The 19,268-nt window shown below is 39.9% G+C and overlaps 1 long non-coding RNA gene across 1 annotated transcript; it reads left to right on the forward strand.

The window, feature by feature from the left end:
• Positions 1-155: 155 nt before the first annotated feature.
• LOC137942736 (uncharacterized) lies at positions 156-1,885 on the forward strand. The gene is made up of 3 exons (XR_011110587.1): positions 156-293; positions 1,138-1,239; positions 1,405-1,885. It is a non-coding gene; the product is annotated as an uncharacterized lncRNA (long non-coding RNA).
• Positions 1,886-19,268: the final 17,383 nt, after the last annotated feature.

The following is a 19,268-nucleotide window of genomic DNA, read 5'->3' on the forward strand; positions in this document are numbered from 1 at the left end:
ACCGGAACAACGCTTTCCAAATTCGTTTGGTAAGAATAATCAGAGAGGAACTGTAGTTTCCAATTTCTACCGGGCTTTCTTAGTGCCGTCATCAATATTGATCGGACGGTCCAAATTTATTCTTTTAATTACAAATTTCTCACTCTTCTGCATAGATCTCACGCGTTCACAACTTTCACCGTCTCTCTGCGTCCCGTATCCTCCTGGATCGGACCACTTCCTTCCTTCTCTCTGTCTGCAGGCGTCGGACAAAAATCCTCGCCGTAGACGTCGGACGAGGACATCTGTTCGAGGTAATTTCTTCTCAATTTTTTTCGATATTTTTTTATGATAGATGCTTTCATGTTCTATTTGTTCGTTAGGATTACCGATCCGGAGGTAAAACAATCTCTTTCTTTTGCAGAGTTTGAAGCTTGGATTGCGGAATTATGTAATATATCTCAATATTTTTTCGGATCCTTTCTTTTTCTTTTTCGAAGTTCTTCGCTGATCTTGTTTGTGTGCGTCGTTTTGTCGTTTGATTTTAGCGTCAGGATGTGGTGCGGTGACAAGTTTTTCAATTTGATAGGGGTTTTTCACTTTTGTTCCTTGCTGAATGACTCCAATTGGTTGCACTGTTATTCCACTTACAGAACGCGCTGGATTATATTTATATACAAGTGAACTGTGTAGCCTAAAAAGACTACGCATGCAGATTTTGAAAATTTTCGTTAAAAGAATTCGCAATGTAGTGTATGTACGGTGTGTGCTTTTCTTCTAGGATGCTAAACTCTACTTCAATTATCCATGCTTTCGTATGTTAGTTTGTCTTTATTGGATGAGTTTGCGGCAGATGGAGTGCTTCAATTTGTTCTGCATTTCATTTAAGTAATTCTTTATCACTGAGATAACATCAAGATCCTAACATACTATCTCTTACTATTTTAAGGTATCGAGAGAGCTAAAATATGTGCTTGTATTGTTCGATAAATTCTGAGGAAAATGTTCATCTGTATCATAAAAGACGAATTCTCTCTTAGTTTTTAAGGGCTTGTATAGATAGTTTTCTGAAGAATGTGACTTCAGGTGGTAATACAGTTAATTGAGATAGAGATTTTTTTTATGTTTTAAAAATGAGTCTCTTAATGCTGAATGTAGGTGGAGTGGTACAACGGATCCAGTACAGTTGAGATGCTGCTGTCGTGATTCATGAAATTTTATCACATCTTAAAAGAAAAGAATCCGTTTTAGTTTCTCAGAGTGAGTTCTTATTTTTTCTTGGCATAGCTTTGTTCCCTTCTTTCTTTTTTCCCTTGTCTTGAAGGAAATGAGACTTTTTTCCTGCTGAATTTACAGTTTTTTTTCAATATATGTTGTCCATATCATGGTTAAACTGACCTCTTCTCAATTTGGAACTGTCTACAGAAATGTATGAGAATATGGGAAGCCAAGCTGGCATGCAGGGGCCCCCATTGAATCCTCAGCCTAACCCCTTTGGGAATACCTTCTATGATGCTGGATCAGGACTCATCCGAGGTGGATTAGGAGCTTATGGTGAACGAATTTTGGGGTTCAAGCTCTCAATATGTGCAAAGCAATGTATGGACATTCGAAGTATATGTACCATGGCTATATAAGGGTACCCATGGATAGATCCACAGGCACTCACAAACACAAGAGGAATTTACTTTCAAAACTTGATCAGTCTCCTTGTCTTTCAATTTTGACTTCTTCTAGTGATCAATTTGCAAAAACAAGTAGGTTGATGGTCCTGACTTAAAACCATTATAACTAATTGAAATGGGGACATTGGGATCAATCAGCTGATTATCATGGACAAACTAGAGCTTGTCAAATTGTGTTTTGATCTATCTTATCATAAGTTGTCAGTATGTTTTTTAAACTATCCTTCAGCTAGGACTAACTCTCCCAGGGGGTTGCTGTTTGCGGGAGGGCCAAATCTAACTGTGCATAGATTTTTAAATTCTCCCCAAATCATTCCTGGTCTCTCTTTTTCTACTTGAGTAACCCATAAAATGGCTTCATCTGTCATATGGAAAGAGGCTAGTTGCAGCTTATCCTATTTAGTAGTCCCTCGATTCAAAAAAAAAAAAAATTCACATCTATGCAACCAAATTAAGGGATCAACTGAACCATTGAAAGAGGGAAATTCTAACTTGGTGTACCTTGGAACTATGCCTCCATGTTGGGGTCCTTGGACAGCAGTGCGCCCAGGCCACTGCTCCTCTCTTTTGTGATATGGTTAACCAACCTTTCTCACCTCTGGACTTTGATGTGTCTCTGCCCTCAACTCCGTTAGCTTGCTGATGGCTTGGCTCAATTCTTCTTCTAAACCACAAACCTTCCCCAACACTGATTGTGTTGTTTCAAGGCTATCTTCTATCTTTTGTATCTTGATTTTGATTTCTTCATTTCTGATATCAACCCCATGTTACCCTGCTCTGATACCAAGTTGTTATAATCTTAGGTCCTGGATCGAGTAACACGGCGTGAAACTTGAGACTCCAGCACTCAGAATTTAAACTCACTTCATATCAAGGGTTTGTATAGGAGTCTTTCTCTTTGACCAGTGCTTGGCCAGGAGGAAAGTTCCTTTTTTGATGGTCTTACCGAGTTGTTGTGATAGGTAGGATATCCCACAGCAACGCTGGGCTTGTTAGAGCAAGCTACCCTCTTTTCTTGCTCACGGCAAAGAGGGTTTGGCCCTCTTTGTTGCTGCTCTAGCTAAGAGTGCAATCCTACTTTCTGAATTAACTTGAAGCACGAGTTTGTGAAAGATTATTACCTCTTCTTTGCTGTTATGCTCAGCTCCCACGTTGCACCAGGATTTCTCAAGATATGAGGATGAAGATCCTCACTTTTCTGCTTGGTAAGGGAGGATTTGAGGCCTATCTTGTTGCTGCTGCCGAGAAAGAGGATAAACCTCCTCTTTGGACTCGGAAAAGGGGCAAGAAGCTCCTTTTCTTAATAGGGATGATGGTGGATGAATTTGGGTGAAGATGGATGGCAATGGAGGGTGAAGGATAGGTTGGATTTTTGGAGTAAACCCTAAACTCGAGATCAAGAGGTGATCTTAACCTATTTACACTAGGTTATTTTAAAATCTCAAAGCTTACTATTTCATTCATTCATTTCCCTTAAATAGATCACGTCATGGAGTTTTAGGGTTAGGGTTACAATAATTCCCCATAATGCCCCTACATATAAAAGTAATTAGAAATAACTCCTACTTAAAACAATATAAGAAATAAATTCTACTCAAAGTAATATAAGAAATAAATCCTATTGAGTGAGTTGTTGTTGCCTCCTTCATTGTGTGACTCGGTGTGCTATTGAGTCCACAAAACTTCGGTTAAAGAGATCATTTATTTACTGATGCAATTTGTGGATTTCTACTTCTTTGTTTGATGAATTAAACCTTGTTATTCCATTGATGGTTCCATGGTGTTTAATGATTGAAAAACTATTACGTATGTTCAAGATTGAATATTGATATCATAGTTCAATTAGTTCTTTTTTTTTTTAAATCGTGAAGATTGAAGATGCTTGCTTTGGTGCACGATTTTGTTATGGACTCCATAGCATCACGAGTTATCCATAGGCATAGGAATTAATTATGTCAATTTACTTTCATGTAATTTCAATTCGGTTTGGTTTACTTTATTTGGTTTGGTTTACATTGGTTTGGTTCAGTGTAATGTGGCGTGAACCACTTGACCTATGGCTCATCTTTGTATTTTTGTCCTCAACCCTATTTAGGGGGACGTGAAGGAGAAGAGAGGCAAGTATTGAGAAAATTATATTTTACAGGTCAGATTCTCCCTCAGAGGTCTAGGTCGGATTTCTCCCTTTGAGGTCAAAGGTTGAGCTTCCTCCAAAGCTCCTTCATTCTAATTGAGTTCCACCATTACTCTTTCAAGAAACAAGAATTCTCTTCCAACGTCAAGATCATCCATGGAGGGAAGAGAGGAAAGAAGGGTGACTTGATCCATGGCAAGGGAAGAACCTAACATCTTGCTATCAGACAGGTGCACCCTTGGGGATTCCTCTTCCCCTGACAATTTGAGACAGTTAGTGGAAGATACTAGGCAGAGGACAGATGACCAGGCTCATGCCCTTGAAGAGGTGCGTCAAACAACCTCTGATTTGCGTGAGGCAATAAAATCAATGGATGCTGCCATCCAAGCTCTCTTCCGGCGACAAGAGGACCATGATACACGAGCCCAACCACCAACCGACCACCATCAATTCCACCCACCACCTCCCCCACAACCACCAATGCGTCAACACCATCCCCATCTGGGGCCTGCCATTCAAGGACCAAACACTATGCCCATGTATTTAAAACTTGACTTTCCTACGTATGATTTGGTTAGCCAAGTGTGATCAGTTCTTTTATCATCCAAAAACACCTGCGGATTAGAAAGTGTATTTGGCCGCCTACCACATGCTCGATGAAGCGCTTTTATGGTACCACCAATTCCGAAATGACCAAGTAGTTCAGGATTGGGCAACTTTTAGACAGTCTTGCATGATGAGATTTGGTCATCCAACTACTAGCAATCCATTAGGAGAATTAATCAATTACAAACAAACTGGAATACTAGAGGTGTACCAAAAGACCTTCCAGGAAAGGTTAGCCCGAGCAAACCAGTTTGTTAGCCACACACAGTATGTTCATATTTTTATTGCTGGTTTGACAGAAGCTCTGCGATTAGAAGTTGAATTACATGCTCCTACAGATTTAGACCACGCTATGAATTTAGCCAGGGCAATTGAGCACAAGCAGCGTGTTCTAAAGAAGTCACTGGTCAGAAAACCAGCTTGGCTAGGGAGGCACAATGCCTCACCGCCAAACCCTTCCTATGGACCCCCAAGATTTAGAGACAGTGCAGCCCCACGCCCAAACATCTCTAATTCGGCTCCACTTGCTCCTTACTTCAAAAAACTTACTAGACAGGAAATGGACCAGAAAAAGGCCAAGGGCCTCTATTTTAACTGTGATGAACAGTATGTCATTGGACACCACTGCAAATGCTTATTCAGTATATGTTTGTGGGAGGATGGAGAAGAAATACCACCAGAGGAGGAAATTGTGGAAACTGACCAAGAAGGTCCAAAGATTTCCCTTCACGTTATGACTGGTCTACGTAGTTCAAGCACAATGCAGGTTAAGGCCCAATTACATCATTTACAGTTACTAGCTTTAGTTGACTCGGGCAGTACACATAAATTCATCAGTCAGCAGGCGGCAAAACAACTTGGGTTAGTAGTACAGCAATAGACTGTATCAGTAGCCAATGGGGCTATAATTACTAGTGTAGGCATATCACCAGCCACACACTTTGATATTGAGGGATATGCATTTGTTGTAGATTTTCTGGTGATTCCACTATCAGGATTCGATTTGGTGCTAGGAATTAAATGGCTACAATTGTTGGGACCAATACTATGGGATTTCCAAGCTCTGACCATGTCTTTTATAGAGGACCAACATCAGATTATATTGCATGGCACACAAGCACCACTCACCTGCGCACTACAGGTTGCCCATGTCCAGTCCACAAACATATGTAAGTTATCTCACTTACTTACAGAATTTGAAGATATCTTTCAAGACCCTACTGCCTTACTGCCACTTAGGCACTGTGATCACCGTATCCGTTTGAAAACGGGTACCAAGCCGGTAGTGGTGCGTCCGTATCGTTACCCTCACTTACAGAAGGATGAGATTGAAAGGCAGTGCCAGTAGATGTTAGCACAGGGTATTATTCAGCCCAGCAGGTCTCCTTTTTCTTCACCGGTATTACTAGTCCGCTAGCATGATAAGTCATGGAGGTTTTATGTGGATTACCAACAAAATGCCCATACGATTAAAGATAAATTTCCTATTCCAGTGGTGGATGAGTTGTTAGACGCGCTACATGGAGCTACTATTTTCACTAAACTCGATTTGAAATCTGGCTATCATCAAATCCGAGTTCATCCATCAGATGTGGAGAAAACAGCGTTTCGCACGCATCACGGCCATTTTGAATTCCTCATAATGCCATTTGGTCTGTCAAATGCGCCTTCCACCTTCCAGGCCCTCATGAATGACGTATTTTCCTCTCTCATGAGAAAATATGTATTGGTATTTTTTGACGATATTTTGGTCTATAGCAACAGCTGGGAAGAACATCTTCAGCACCTTCACCAAGTATTTTCTCTTATACGTTCACGTCATTTGGTTTTAAATCGGTCAAAATGTTCTATGGGCACATCAGAAGTGGCATACTTGGGTCACGTTATTTCAGCAACGGGGGTGAAGATATAGTAAGATACAGGCGGTCACAGATTGGCCTATTCCTACATCTATTACAGCCTTAAGAGGATTTTTGGGCCTAGCTGGATATTATAGAAAATTTATTCGTAGCTATGGCCAGCTTGCAGCTCCGCTCAACACTCTCCTCAAGAAAAATGCTTTTACCTGGTCAGAGACAGTAGATCATTCCTTTCAGCAATTGAAATATCCCTTATCATCAACCCAGTTTTGCAGCTCCCCGATTTTGAGGAGTCATTTGTAGTGGAATGTGATGCTTTGGGGGGCGGTATTGGCGCAGTGTTGCACCAACAGGGCCACCCGATTGCTTATTTTAGCCGTCAACTGGGCCAACACCACCACAAGTTGGCAGCTTATGAGAGGGAATTGATCGGATTGGCGAAAGCTATACAGCATTGGCGCCCTTATCTATGGGGACATTCTTTTTTGATTCGCACTGATCATTGCAGCTTCAAGTATCTTCTTGAGTAGCGTCTCACTACTTCACCACAACAGCATTGGTTAAGTAAGCTTATGGGGTTTGACTTTTCTGTCGAGTATAAACTGGGAAGTTTGAAGGGGCTGATGCCTTATCTCGCCGGGACGTTCCAGAGCCGCAATTAAATGCCATCATTCAGCCCAGAGCTCTCTTGTTGGATTCTATACGGGAAGAGGCACAACAGTACCCGGATATTATCTCCATATGCCAGGACATCCAGCAGGGGATAGCGGCAAACCATTGGAGAATTCAGGACAATCTTGTCCTCTACAAAAATAGAATTTTTCTACACCACACATCCCCTCTGATTAATAGCATTTTAGCTTCCTTCCATGACAGTACACATGAGTGCCGACAAAAAACATATTTCCGGATCGGTAGGGAATTTTATTGGAGGGGCATGAAGCACAGTATAGCTGATTATGTGGCGACTTGTTAGACTTGTCAACGGACTAAAGCTGAAACATTAAGTCCAGTTGGGTTACTCCAACCACTTCTGCTTCTGTCACAGGTCTGGTCTGATATTTCTATGGACTTCATAGATGGACTTCCCTCTTCGTCGGGTAAATCTGTTATCCTTGTAGTGGTGGATCGTTTCTCTAAGTATGGGCATTTCATTCCTCTGGCGCATCCTTACACTGCAACTCAGGTCGCTCAACTTTTTATGGATAACATTGTTCGCTTATATGGGATGCCTAATTCAATTACCAGTGATAGGGATGCAATCTTTACAAGTACCTTCTGGAAATAACTCTTCAAGTTACAGGGCACAATGTTAGCCTTTTCTACAGCCTACCACCCGCAGACTGATGGTCAGACAGAGGTCGTCAACAGAACCATTCATAGTATCTCCATTGTTTCGTGGGGGACTCACCTAAGAGGTGGGTTAAGTGGCTCGCCTGGGCTGAGTTCTGTTACAACACCTCCTACCACAGCGCACTCGGCACAACCCCATTCAAGGTGGTATATGGTAGAGAACCTCCCCATCTTTTAGCCTATGAACCAAGGGCCTCTAAAGTCGCCACTTTGGACCAAGCATTAGCTGAAAGAGACACATTCATCACTGAGGTGCGCACTCATTTATAGGAGGTACAACATTCTATGAAAAAATATTATGACAAGAAGCACTGGGAAGTCTTCTTTTCTCCTTGAGATTATGTTTGGTTGTGTCTCCAATACTACAGGCAGCTGTCGTTGACAGCCTCCAAACGTCACAAGCTCTCTCCTAAATATTATGGTCCCTTTTAGGTGATGGCCCGCATTAGGACAATGGCCTACAGATTGCAGCTTCCGCCAGAGGCCAGAATTCACAACGTCTTTCATGTCTCACAATTAAAGGCCTTCCAAGGTGATTCGCCTTTGCTGCACACCCCGCTGCCCCCACTCCATGAGGGACGTGTACTTTCTACCCCGGTACAGGTATTACAAACTCTCCGTATTCAGGGTGATTGGGAGATCTTAGTGCAATGGGTAGATGCTGATCCCAATGACACGACATGGGAGCAATTAGCGGCGTTTCGCACCCTCTACCCATACTTTGAGCTTGAGGACAAGCTCTTTCTCCAGGGGGGGTGATGTTATGGACTCCATAGCATCACGAGTTATCCGTAGGCATAGGAATTAAATTATGTCAATTTACTTTCATGTAATTTCAATTCGGTTTGGTTTACTTTATTTGGTTTGGTTTACTTTGGGTTGGTTCAGTGTAATGTGGCGTGAACCACTTGACCTATGGCTCATCTTTATATTTTCGTCCTCAACCCTATTTAGGGGGACGTGAAGGAGAAGAGAGGCAAGTATTGAGAAAATTATATTTTACAGGTCAGATTCTCACTCAGAGGTCTTGGTCGGATTTCTCCCTTTGAGGTCCAAGGTTGAGTTTCCTCCAAAGCTCCTTCGTTCTAATTGAGTTCCACCATTACTCGTTCAAGAAACAAGAATTCTCTTCCAACGTCAAGATCATCCATGGAGGGAAGAGAGGAAAGAAGGGTGACTTGATCCATGGCAAGGGAAGAACCTAACAGTTTTTTTTGAAAAATTATATGTTGTTCTCTCACGTTGGAAGGGATCTAGTCATTAAATATTTTCTCTTCATTCTTTCCAAAATGTTTAAAAATAAAAAATTGAAAAGAAAATGCTGGAATTACATAATTAGTTGGCACGTGACTTATAGAAGGAAAATTTCTTCTTTAGAAGATCCACAAGATTGATTGAGATCTCTTGGTTTTTTGTGTAATTGTACATACCTTGATCTTCTCATTGGAGTATATCCCACGTGAGACAAGACAAGAAAGCCTAACTAATTTTTTTCTTTTTTTTTGAGAAAAAAGGCTACAAACGATGGATTTCTTGGTTAGTTGTTGGTGCGAAAAGGAAATTGAAGGAAATGTTCCTTCTTTAGAAGATCTCCAAGAAATCTGAGATTTTTTTTGGTATGATTACTGATTCACCACCTCAATTATCCCCTTGCCTAAAATAATTAAGGCAAGTTAAGATTGAGATTGATTTTCTGAAGTGGCATCTAAGATACTAAAGGAAGGTATTGTAATTTAATTGGAAAGTGGTTGGTTGAAGGAAGATATCCCTTGATTTTATTTTTTGGTAAATATACTTGGTATCTTTCCTAAGTGAACAAACATCACATGCCTTCTCTATTTATTGCTCTTGGCCAGCATGCACTCCCCTTATTTAGTGCATGATTAGTTGCTGTAAAGATTTCCTTGTTTTTGGAAATATCTTCCTCCTTTCCTGACTTGGTTCCAATCCGAGATAGTTAGCTCTTTCTTCCCAAGTTGATCTTAGTTTCCTTTCTCTTTGGTTGGTTCATACTCTTTGTGGTTTCCTTATTGATTTCATTCATGGTGCTTCCCTTACCCATAACCTGACTTAAAAAGTTTTTTACATTTTCTTTGGTGTCCCCTTTCGGGTTCTCCTCTAAGTAAAGTTTTTTTGGTTCTTCTATAATGGCTGAAGAACAAACAGGGGTAAGAGTGACCTTCTCAAGATTATCATTATAACCTTGAAAGGCTTATCTAATTACTTGTGCTGGTCATAGTCAGTTAAAAGGTTTCTCATTATACGGGACCTTTTAGGCCATCTTAGTAAACTAGCTCCACCTATTGATGAGGAAGACATCTCCTCTATTTAGTGGTTAAAAAATGATTCATTGGTAATCAATTGGTTGATCAATAGCATGGATGAGAATGTGGCTACTAATATGGTCCACCTTGAGATAGGCAAATAGATATGAGATTCTATGTGAAGTTATACCCTAGCACAACGAACCTCCATAAATTGTACAATGTTATTCAGAACATGTTTAATACCGAACAAGGGGACAACCTACATGAGTTCTTGGCACAGTTTCAAGGGCTGATTTAGAAATGGAACATTTCTCAGCCATACTCCACTGATATATCAATTCAAGAAAAACAACGGGAAGCCTTAGCAGCTACCATTATTTTAGCAAATATCAAAACATACCTTGAGGTGGCCAAGACTCAAATTCTCAGCTCCTCGACACTTCCATCCTTTGATGACATCAATGCCACCTTACTTTGAATACCAGTCCATTCCTCCACCACTCACATTGTGGTAAACTCTGCCATGTACTTAGGTAACATGGGTGCACCCTCTACCACTAGAGGGCATGGTAGAAATTACAGAGGAGGCCGAGCCAGTGGTGGTAGGACTAGCTCTAGTCCTTCGAGGTCTGATAACCAGGTCTACAGTCATTGTGGAGGACAAAATCATTTAGTGGGAACCTATTGGAAGTTGCATGGAGAACCAAAGTGGGCCACTGCTAAGCAGGCCTTGATTCATATTGATAAAAATGAAGACAAACCAGAGTTTGAAAAAAGCAAGCAAACTACAACTGATGAAGATTGTGAGTTCTTGAACTCTTGCATCTTCTTCCACTACTACTGGCACTACCGCTTCAGGCAATCTCTTTGCCACTTCCTCCTCTTCATCTTGGATAATTGACGTAGGAGCCTCTGAGAAACTGAGAGGAAACAATTGTCTATTACATTCCACGTCTCCCTATTTATCAAAAAAGTTTGTTACCATAATTGATGGATCCCAAACCAAAGTTCTTGGGAAAGGATCCTCCTTTGTTACACCTTTGCTTCCACTTACTGATGTCCTATTTGCTCCCCAGTTTCCTTTAAACTTATTCTCTGTTAGCCAACTCACCAAACACTTCAATTGCTTCATCACCTTCTCACCGTCTTCTTGTGTTTTTTAGGATGTAAAAATGAAGCAAGTGATTCGTGGAGGCCATGGACAAGGGATCTTTTTTACTTGGACTTGCCTTCGGTGACTGCAATTTCCACTTCTCAGATTGATGCAATATTATGGCACAACCGGTTCGGTCATCTGTCAACAATTATTTCCTATTTTAAAAACATTATCTAGTTGAAACTGTGAAGTATGTTAGTTGAGCAAACACTAGAGGACCAAAAACTCTCCTTGAGCTAAAGTTAAAAGGTGTTGATCCCTTTTATTTAATTCACTCTTATGTATGGGGACCATTAAGTGTCTCGAATATTTCACAAGTTAAGTATTTTGTCACATTTGTGAATGATTTTACTTGAGTCACATGTTTTTGTTCAAAGACAGATCTGAGAATTTTCCAATTTTAAGTCCTTTCATGCCATGATAAAAACTCAGTTTTGTAAAAACATCCTAGTTTTTCATTCCAATAATGCCAAAAAATACCTTTGTGGTGAATTTCAATCCTTTTGTTGAGATTAGGGCATTATCCATCAGACATCATGTGCCTACTGTTAAGAATTAAATGCCTTAATTCCAAACTAATGAGAACAATAATAATAATAATGGAAGAAAGGAAAAATAAGCACGAAAACAAACAACAAGATTTATAAAGGTTCGCCTCAAGGTGAGACTACGTCCTGTCTTCCGCCGTTGTAGCAATCCACTATGGAGATGAAATAGTTTACAAGAGAAATCGCACACTTACAGATGTTTGTCTCTAACCTCTTGGGCTGCAACTCAAGATGCTCCCTCTGATCTATGATATATAAATTGTTGTTTCATGAAGGGAAGTTTGACAATTTTACTTTTGTATCGCGGTTGCCCTAATTTTCTCTTTATAATTGAGGGGGGCTCCCTCTCTCTCTCCCCCCCCCCCCCCCCCCTTCCAACCCCCATGGCGATCTGATCGCGCAGGTTAATTCGTGACCAACTTAGCGTAGGGTGTTAATTAGGCTCCACAACTTAACAATCTCCCACTTGGAAACTAATCTATCATAAATATCTCCTCTGCTGTGGCGACAACTTCTCAATCCTCAGAGAGAAGTCTAACTGAAGTTGAACACAACTTTAGTTTCTCGATCGTAATGGTCTTTATCAACATATCTGACGAATTTCTGACTTCCTTGAATCGTCTCAAGCGATAAGACTCCATCCTTCGGAGCCGATCTAATGAAGTGATAGCACACCAGTATGTGCTTTATTCTGGCATGATAAACATGATTATTTGCTAAATGAATAGAACTCTAATTGTCACAATAAAACACATTCCTCCCATGCTTGAGACCTAATTTTTCCCAGAAAGACTATAGCCATACCATATCTTTGTTGGCTTCGGTCACAACGACGTAGTCTGCCTCAGTGGTGGAAAAAGCAACTATCTTCTACAACTTAGAGACCCAACTAACTGCCATACTACCCAATGTGTATACATATCCAGTGGTACTCTTCCTGCCATCAATGTCTCTACCCATGTCAGCATCTACATAACCCTGTAATCCCAAGTTTGACTTTCTGAAACATAAAGCTAAGTCTGTAGTGCCTCTCAAATACCTGAGAATCCACTTCACTGCTTCCCAGTGTTGTTTACCCGGATTACTCATATATCTGCTCACAACTCCCATTGCATGAGCTATTGTTGGAAGATAGGGCCCAAGGCCACACAACCAAGGAAGGACCACATATCCAAGTGTGTTAGAAGATAGGCCCAAACCCATAAGACCAAGGAAGACCCATGCATCCAAGAGATATAGAAGATTGGCTCAAGGTCCACAGATCAAGGAGAAGGCCCATAGACCTACATACAATGATGGCAGGATGGTAAATAAAGGGTCATCTCATAGAGATGGCATTGATGTAATTAAGTTAAAGTTCCAGGGTTAAAATCCTGAACCCTAAACCCTAAGTTAAGGGGTATTATTGTAATACAATAGTTTCATTAATCTATAAATAGAGCTTCAAGGGGAGGGTTACGACATCAAGTCCATAACCTCTTCTTCCTCCAATTTTCTCCCAATGGGTCTCTCTCCCTTTTTCTCCATGAGCTAAATCCATGGGGTCCTGAAAATTAACAAGGTATCAGAGCTTTGATTTTTAGGACTCCTATTATGGATTTTTAGGTTCATTCTCCGTCATTTTTTTGTTTCATAGTTGATATTATTTTTTAATATTTGATATTTTCTGCTGCTACTCTCTCCATGAGACCTTGCTCAGTGCTAGTTCCTTCGTGGGTACCTGCCTTTGTCCATCTGTCGAATCTGATCTCCGTCCAAAATTGATGTTATTCCTTTTTTGTTATCTGGTTATTTCCCAAGTGACAAATCTATTGCTATTGCTGAAGACGACTCTAGTTCTGTTTATCGTGCAAAGATGGAAAAATATTGTTGTCATCGGAAGTCGTCTTGTGTTGCCGAATTTGTTTGGCTAAACATTTATGTTTTCAGAAAATCATATCTTTGTTGCTATTTCTAGAGATGATGCCTTCTCACTACGCCAACGTCGTTGTTATCATTGATATCCCACTCTGTTCGGAAGAAGGGAAGATAACTTGCTGAAATTAAAAAATTTCCAAGTTAGGAAACTTGGTTTTAATCGAGGACCATACCTTGCGGTGATTACATTGCCGATTAACCGCTGATTTCTCATCTTCATTGCCGCTGTGTGACCATTTCTGGAGGTCGAATATCCAACTATCTCTAGTTCATCTTTTTTCTTCTGATGATGGGAGTTTATCATCGGTCAAAAAAATTCTTGCACTGGTATTCGGTCTCTACTGAAATTTCAGTTGTCTCTTTGCTGGAGTTTCCTTTCTCTGGCTGCAGCTATAATCTCTCCTCCATCTTGTTGCTGTTTCTGGACTGTTTTCACCGAACCGGCACCGAGAAGAAGAAGAAGGTTGTTGCCTTATTAATTGTTTCCTAAATTAGGAAATTTTAATTGATCCGGCCCATGCTTGTTCAGCCGCAACTCGGAGTACCTCTGTGGTGGTTTGTTATTTCTGGTTGATCTCCTGCGTTAAATCACAGGAATGTTCTAATTTACTTCTAGGGGTATGTTCTCTTAGTCTTTCTGAGCAATATTCTCCGTCTCAATAGCTGGAAGATCTCTCAATTGAATCACTTCAGACTTCTTGGCTTCATCACATTTGCTCTCAGACTCTATTCTCAACCTGTCTCTATACAAGGCACCTTCATTGAAGATCACATCCTTGCTCCTGATAACTTTAAAACTTTGGTCATCCCATAAGTGATAAAAGAACTCGGTACCACCATAGCCAATAAAGAAACATAATTTAGATTTGGCAACTCGGAAATTCTAGATCTGCCCCCACACTTTCGGAAATCCCAGATCTGCCCCTACAGTTTCTAAAAATTACATAAACTACCTTATGCAATGTCATTCCATAACTTAGGTAAACAGTATCAGCCGAGCTTGAAAAAACAATCACCTGTCCGTTCACCTTCCCGGTGATAATCTCCTCAGAGCTCGGACAAAGATTTCCGACCACTCCTCTGAGCTCGGACGGAGTTATTTTACCACCCCAGAGAGCTCTACCAAACTCTGAGTCATCGAACAGTGGTTCTTTGGGGGAAAACTCTTCTGACGGAAATGGCTTGATCACTCTTCGGATGGAGCTAGCTTTGATATATGTCACCAAAGATTTCCAATGGTGAACCAAGTCTGATGGATCAGCCAAGGCCAGAGTTCACGCTCTAGTCTTCACAGGGATGAAACGCGTCGAACAGAGGCTAACGGCACAGTGAAACCTCACAGCTCTTACGGCGTGGACAGAACTGCCGCCACCTCGCAGGACTAACGAGACAATCCAGACATAGAGTGTTGCGCTCTCTGGTCTCACGGTGAAGACGACATGAGGGAGGCGAAGAGACTTCTGAATTCCTCTCGTGAGCCTTTCTTCCTTTCATTATGTATATAAACTTAGGGTAATATTACAAAACGGCCCATGGGCCCAATACAATACCACCCATCCCATTAAGCCTAATCTAATTTCCCTATGTACCTAACCCAAATTATACAATAATTATGAACATAAAGTCTAGCTAATATACATTTCAAGATATCGTAACAATATGCAGCAAGTGAGCCGCCAATCAACAATGGATCCCACCGGTCCATACTTAGTACAAAATGGTCTCTGTTTCTACAAAAAGAGAGTAGTTATTCCACAAGCTATCCGCAACCAGCTGCTAAAAGAATTTCATGGCTACAAAATGGCAGGGTATTCTGGAGTATTGAGGACATTCAAAAGGCTTGCTCAACAATTTTATTGGCCATCCATGTACCGGTCCGTCCAAGACTATATTATACAATATGAAGTTTGCCAAAGAACCAAAACTGAAACTCTAGCCCCATGAGGATTACTTCAACCACTTCCCATTCCTTGCCAGGTGCGGGATGATATTACTTTGGATTTTATTGAAGGCGTTCCATCCTCCCATGGAAAATATAGTCTTTTGGTGGTTGTAGATAGACTCAATAAGTATGCTTATTTTGTTGCTTTATCCCATCCATTTTTTGCAAAGATTGTAGCTGAAAAAATTGTAGAGCACATCATCAAACTCCGTGGCATGCCAAAGTCAATCATTAGTGGTCGTGACCCCATCTTTATCAGCAAATTCTGGCAAGCGTTTTTCACTATGTGAGGCACCAATTTGAAACTAAGCTCCGCCTACCACCCACAAACCGACTAACAAACAGAAGTTGTGAACCGTTGTGTTGAACAATACCTCAGCTGCTTCATCCATCAATGGCCACAAAAATGGTATAGTTAAACCTTGGTTAGAATTCTGGTATAACACCACTGACCACAGTTCCACGGAGATGACACCTTTCCAAGCCTTGTATGGTCGACTTCCTCCTTCCATTCCACTTTATTTTGATGGGTTATCTTGGGTTAATGAAGTCAATCAAAGCCTCTTACACCAAGATGAATTGCTCAAGCACTTGAAGAAGAATTTGGACATGGCAGCTAATAGAATGAAACAAACAATCGACAAAAAGAGTCAACACGTGGATTTTCAAGCAAGTGATATGGTCCTCCTTAAGCTACATCCTTATCGCAACAAACTAACTTCAAACGAGTTCATCATAAACTTTCTAGCAAGTTCTACTGCCCTTATCTAATCGAGAAGTAGATCGGCAATGTTGCTTACCAACTACAATTACCAATAGGCGCAAAGATCCACCCTTTTTTCATGTCTCTCTCTTGAAGAAATATGTTGGGGGTCCTCCGCAAGTTACATTAGTGAGCCCAGCTATTACTGATGAAGGTGTAGCTTCCGAGAACCAGAGAAAATCCTAGATACACCCTTGATTAAACAAGGCAATAAATTTATTGAAGAGAGCTTGGTGAAGTGGAAACAATTGCCTACTGAAGATGCTACATGGGAGGATACAACATTGTTGCGTAATCAGTTTCCTTATCTGGACCTTGAGGACAAGGATCCAATTCATGGGGGGAGTATTGATAAGCCGAGAAGATTGGGACGAATTCCTTAGAAGAATCCAAAGTTTTTAGCTTGAGGACCAAGTCTAAACCATTTCAATTTCTGCATTTTAATTACTATCATTGCTCATTCAAAGTTGTTAGATCTCATTTCCGTGAGTTTAGGTTAGTCAGATCTCATTTTTTGTGAGTTCACTCTATTTATTTGAACGTTAGCAATGAGTAAAGGGAAATAGAATTATTACAAACACTTGTGGTTTAACTTTCACCCGAAGAAAGTAAGCTTTCCTTGGAGATTATTCTACTGCTCGATTGGGACTTATCATAAGGTCTCGTTCTTGATAGCATAAAATAACTCGAAAGTTAAATTTTTCTGCTGCTACTTGAACCTCTTTTGCAATCTGACCTTTGTTGCTTCAAATATCGATTTCTTTTTGTAGATAATTTCTTTTTGTAGATAACACCGATTGCAAAAAATCGTTTATCCTTGGAAAGTAGACTCGAATATCTTTTCGTCAATAGATAATATGCAATATGAAAAGCTCAGTATAGAGGTGATAATGTAAAGAAAACAACGGGTATAGGGACTAAGAGAGAAAAAAGATAAATACGAACCTAAACTGCTAGAGATAATAAATCAGAAAAGGATCACATAATCTTTGTGGGTTGACCGAGTCAACTCACAGAACCTGCTCTAATACCATGTTGAATTTATGAAAAAATAAATACTTTATTGACTTATGTAATCTGAGTACATGAACGTCTATTTATAATAGAGGAAGGTAATAGAGTCCAATTACAATTAAACTACCTTAGTTCCAATTACACCCAAACTCTAACACTTAAAGATAAGTCCTAGCATAATTAAATAACCCAATATAAATAGAAGACTAACATGACTAAAACACCTTTAAACTGAAACTCTTCTGTGAGACTTGCTTCCATAATAATTCTAGCTTTGTAAGACTTCTTATTGTGTAAGACTTCTCATGCTAACTCATGTGATCATGGTGGGTCCATATCTTATGGGTTTGGGCCCATCTTCCAACCGTCCTCATTAGGTGTCCTTATACTTGATGTTAAATGCCATCATGCTCTCAACAATTTCATTAATGTCGATCCTCGGTGCAAACTTCATACCCCATGTGCTTTCCCCCCAGCATTTTTGTTCCAAGAGGCCAACATGGACTGCATTACCATCAATGCAATTGAATCTAGTTCCATCCACGATGTTCCTTCAAATACAATGGCAAATTTAGCAACCAACTCTGAAATATCATCCTTGTTGTTGTTCCTCATGGAACCTCAAGATCGATTCTCTCCTATTGCAAATCTTTAAGATCCTTCCCATCTATGGTACATCCAACAGATACTTGGATTCTAGTGTAAGTCACGTAGGGATTCTCTGTTAGGGAGGGCTCCAATACGAATTAAGAAAGCAGTTATTGTCTTCTCATAGACGATGGTTGATTCCAACAATACCCAGCCATTGATAACGCATAAGACTAGGTTGTTTGTTTAGTATCATACTTCAAACCCAAGAAGTAATATTGTTCAATTTAGAAAGTTTCTTCCTTTCAACTAGCAATTCATGGCATAAGTTGGAGATCTTAGACTGATGAAAAGGAAACTCGAAGACGACTAGCAATATGCAACATGGCAACAACTCAACTGCAAAACACAAACAACAAAAGAAGTGTTGGAATTGAAGAAGATGGGAGCATGCAAGGGAGATTGTTAACCATGGCAGAAAGACTCCTTGTAAGCCTCGAAGGAACTAGGAAGTGGCACTAGACTTTTGATCCTTCATATGTGTCGTCTAGGGATGTGGTAGAAGTCAAGGGATTGTAGTGGGGCAACTTTGATAGGTAAATGGAATTGAACAGACAAAAACAACAGCATTTTGAGACCGTCTAGGGAGGACTATAGGTAAAGGATAAAGCAAAGACATGGTCTAAAAACCAAGAAGCTAATGAAAACTAACTACTTTACAACAATGCAGAAATTTAGGGCAGCAAAAAAAAACTGGAAACTCTTACTAAAATACATAAAGGACTAAACTAAAAGATTAAAGAATGAAAACTAAAAACTTAAGGATCACACCTGAATAAGTGTTCTATCAACTCACAGAACTTGGCTTTGATACCATGTTGAATTTCTAGAAAAAAAAAATAATTCATTGACTTGATAATAATTGACTACAATGAGCTTCTATTTATAATAGAGGAAACAAGTAGAAACGGATTACAATTAAATTACTCATATCCTAGTTACACACAAAGTCTAACTCTTTGAGATAAGTCCAAGAGTAATTAAATAACTAATCTTGAATAGAAGTCCAAAGTAACTAGAACACTTTTTTAACTGAGACACTTCTATGAGACTTCCTCCCATGACACTCTTGGAAGATTTTATCATATGAGTTGTTGCTTTGTGAGACTTCTTACTATGAAAGTCATGTAAAACTTTTCCATACCTACTCTTCAACATAACACATTAAAAATTGGATTTTTTTTATTCAACCCCCCAAACATCAATATCAAGCAAAAATCCCTTTCAATGTACCAACAAGTAAATATGCTATGATGTATAAGATAATTTTAAAGTATGAGAATAAAGATTTTAATTTGAAAGATGGTAAGTAAATAAACATTTCAAATATGAACCTTTAAATACTTAGCTTTTTTGGCATTTTTCCTTTCAAAAATTCATTCTCCAAATATGATTTC

The sequence above is a fragment of the Aristolochia californica genome, unplaced genomic scaffold (genome assembly GCF_029961685.1).
Source record: "Aristolochia californica isolate CCGP_79_NKW_82.1479 unplaced genomic scaffold, dmAriCali1.0.hap1 SCAF_10, whole genome shotgun sequence".
In the NCBI taxonomy this organism is placed as follows: Eukaryota; Viridiplantae; Streptophyta; class Magnoliopsida; order Piperales; family Aristolochiaceae; genus Aristolochia; species Aristolochia californica.